Source organism: Copidosoma floridanum, unplaced genomic scaffold (genome assembly GCF_036245765.1).
Source record: "Copidosoma floridanum isolate Cflo_tuat_1 unplaced genomic scaffold, Cflo_Japanese_pri ptg000005l, whole genome shotgun sequence".
NCBI lineage: Eukaryota > Metazoa > Arthropoda > Insecta > Hymenoptera > Encyrtidae > Copidosoma > Copidosoma floridanum.
The window spans coordinates 3,979,238-3,983,150 of NW_028321882.1; positions in this window are offsets into that span (position 1 = coordinate 3,979,238).

Here is a 3,913-nt window from a genome sequence, read left to right on the forward strand (position 1 = left end):
TATCTACTGGTGGTGCTTTTTGCAAATTCAAATTCTAGTGATCCTTAGAGTCTAACAGAAAAGCTATCATTAAATATTTTTAGCTGATTGCCTTAGTACTAATTTAAACTCTTCTTTAAATTGTTATAATAGCAATACATATTATCTACTCATTGTATAAAGATTGACGCAGATGTATTTGAAAAACAAGAAAGAGAAAAGAGAAGATGTTAGTCTTCCTTCTACAGTCTTCTTAGTTGACATTGATGATTGTCATCTGAAAGAAATAGAAACAATAGAAATAATATCTAAAAAATAATGTAAAGCTAGCTATCATGTAAGACAACATTAAAAATTAAAAAGTTTACTTTTACACATAAAGTTACACATAGGTTGTTCGGTTTCATACAAATAGTAATAATTAATGAAATTAAATTAAATTTACTACATGCATGAAAAGAGCTTCGATGGCTTGATGGTTAGCATGCTAGTTTCGTAGCTGGACTTTCAAGGGGTTGTAGGTTCAAATCTTGCCGAAAATTTTGGAGATATTTTTCTCGGGCTTTTTTGATGAAATAAGTACTCAGGATGCCGAGAAACCACTCGTGCGATTTTTATAACTGACAGTCAATTTTTTTGGTGATGTTCATACCTCCACAACCTTCTTTTTTGAAGGAAAGCCAACACCTGGTCAGCTTACCAAGTAAAGTCTCTGTTGGTTATAAAAAAATGGTTATAGCGACTTAGATGGTTGATTGAAAAATATTTTTTCATCAAGCTTGATATTAACTGGGGTGTGCTTGAGGCAATTACTACACCCTATAAATAGTACCCAGTAGGATGGATGACCAAGTCATCTGAGGAGAACTTTGCGAGGGGCCCATACGAAAGACTTGCATACCTTGAGGTTAGGGTAAAAATTTGAAAGCAATAAAGTCTCTGATATGGCAAAAGCTGAAAGAAGTCCTCGAATCTAAAATACCAATACAAATACGGCATGCACACACATGACCATTATCTTGTATTAGGGAGTAAGTGTGAAGGAAGGTGGAGCCTCACAAGCATGTGCACATCTTCTTTTATTATACATAACTGTGTCCAAAAAGTAAGGCGATATTTCAGTTTGAAATGCACGTTTTAATAGGTTCAGGGCAAGTTCTTATTTTTATGTTGGTAGAACTGTTTTTAATATTTGTGTCAAGATTTACATCAAAATATCCATGAGTGTTTAGATACACTTTGTTTTGTAGGTTGCTGTAAGTAAATTTTGCGATTGATGCCGAAAACATTTATTTTTCTAGAGAAATGTCGTTGTGTTGAAGTGTGTAACACAATGACTTATGACTATTAGGACAAAATGAAATGCATAATTATAGAAGACAAGACGTGGGTTTATGCTTACGGTACAGAAATAACCGATCAAATAAGCAAATTCACAGCGGCTGCTGTAAGTATGTACGTATAGTTTGACTCAACATATAACATATTAGTCTTGTCCTGCTTTCCAAACCCTGCGCTATTGCACTGATTTTACTGACTATAAAAGTGGCTGTTAAGTTTGATGCCATAAATAAAAATGCAATTTAATCTCATGTTTTTTAGTAAAAAAAGATCTCGTTATTCCCCCAAAAAAATTTCCCCAGGAATTCAGGAAAAATAGTTTCGTCTGGATCTGAATTTATCTTCGTTTATTTATTTAAAAATTTATGATTAGATTTTACGACCATCAATGTTTTTGTCATCAAGTTTTCTACTAAATAGACATATTTGTTAATTTATTATTCATTACTAAAATACACTAACAGTAACAAATCGCAGAAAAAATTTTTTCAACCAAAAAATTTTTGATTAGTGTAGAAAAAAAAACTAGCATGTTAATTTAAAAGTAACTGTGAAAAAAATATATATAAAATAAAAAAAAAATTTATGTGTTTTTAACAACAAAATTAACTTTTTTTTTACAATAGCAAACATTTATATTACTATACGTGGCATGGATTCACTCAAAAACTTTGGCTATTTTTCATAAGTAACTTTACTAAGAAAAAGTGAATTCTTCGTACTGAGAATATCATAATATGCATTGTACAACAAAATAAAGTAGGTCCTCGAGCATGTTTACGTGGGGCGACTCAACATAGATGTTACCTGTATTACATCATAATATAGTACTGAATTGAATTTTGGAAAAAAATTAGAATTGTTCAATTCATTAGGTAGTACTCGTAAATCGATGAAAAAAGTCATTATTATTTATAAAGATAATAATAGCAACAACTTTTTTAATGATTAGACTTGAAAAATATTATGGATCATATAACCGTTATAACATGACATTGCAAAATTTTGAATAATAGCACAATAGCGTCTTATTAAAAATGAGACTCTGGGCAAATCGCAATCAAAATTTCTAAATACTCATTTAAAAGAACCACTTTTAATATGTCATGCTTTCTATAAGGGTGACGATTTCTTGAAAAAAATACTATTGCTGTATAGTATAAGTGCGTATTATTGACTTTATCACTTAGGAACTTAAAAAATCGTATGTGTGAAAAATTTTACTTTTTGTGTTATCTTTACACAACCTTACAGCACACTTAGGCGTGTTTTTAAAATAAAGCCTCAGACTGTCGGCAATAATTATTTTAAACGTTGCAAACAAAATACTGGTCAGATCAACAGCTACTTTAAAGTGTAAATGTGTCCAGCTTATAAGTATTTTTTTCGACTATGTATTTTAATTTACAGAAAAAAATAATTTCTCAGTTCTTTTTGATAATTTCTGATATTTTACTTGAAAAAATCAACGATTTTAATTCAGCGCCGTTTTATGACATCATATTGGCTCCTTTGTAAACTATGACGAAATTTATATGGCTCATGGACCTACCTTGTTTTTTTGTATCATGATAATATGTGGAAGACTAATAAGTTTCAAAAATTCTCCGTACACTGTGATGGAAGTATAACAGGATGTGCAAAAATTTTACGAATAGGAGATGATGGTAATATATTTCACATCACTGAAGAAAGTATGGAGTAACAAATAACTGTAGGGGTTGACGCGTAAAGCGTGCAGGGCGTAGAGCCTCACTAGTTTCTTTATTCATTAAAAATTCTGTACAGGCGTAAGACCCCGCCTCTTCCATTGAAAATGTATAAAGGGTTTGAAAAAGTATAACAGCTTAAAAGTAAGCTTGATACCTTTTTCCTTAAATGCTGTGTGGCGATCCTACACTAAAAAAACCATGGTGCGTGAAAACTACCACAAGTCAGGAGCACTCGCTCCCTACATAACTGTAGTCACCTGAGAGTTCTACAACGGAGGGCCCGTAGCACATAATGTAGCTGATTACAATTTCCAACTAGTGTAGAGTCGTACAACTGACTACCATGAGGTCAAATCACCCCCACAAGTAATCGGATTGTACCTGCAATATGAGGTGGTACGTATTAGTGACTACCATAGAGTCTGATCCAGTTCATGCCATGACTGGTCATATGGTCACTAAATGTGATGTAAAGCAAATGCTACGTGTAGTTTATAAGTATCATATTTACATGTGGGTGTGTGCCTGATGCACTGCAGACTTCTGGAGTCGTAGGTTGCGAGAGCAAAATCTATTTCTACGAGAATCTGGGTTTGTGTGTGTGTGTATGTACGCGCGTGCGTGTGTCTGTCAGTGTCAGTATTCAATGAGTAATACCCTGATAAAGCAATATATAATCTATACAAACACACGCACATATGCACGCATTGACAGTCTAAACATAGACTAACATCATTAATTTACTTTAACATTTTTCATGTACAACACACATTTAATGCAACTTAATCATTACTATATTTTACTTGAACCATCGCACAAAATTGCATTTACAAAATAATTATAAACGTTGAAAATCTATTTTAAAATTATGATATAAGAAC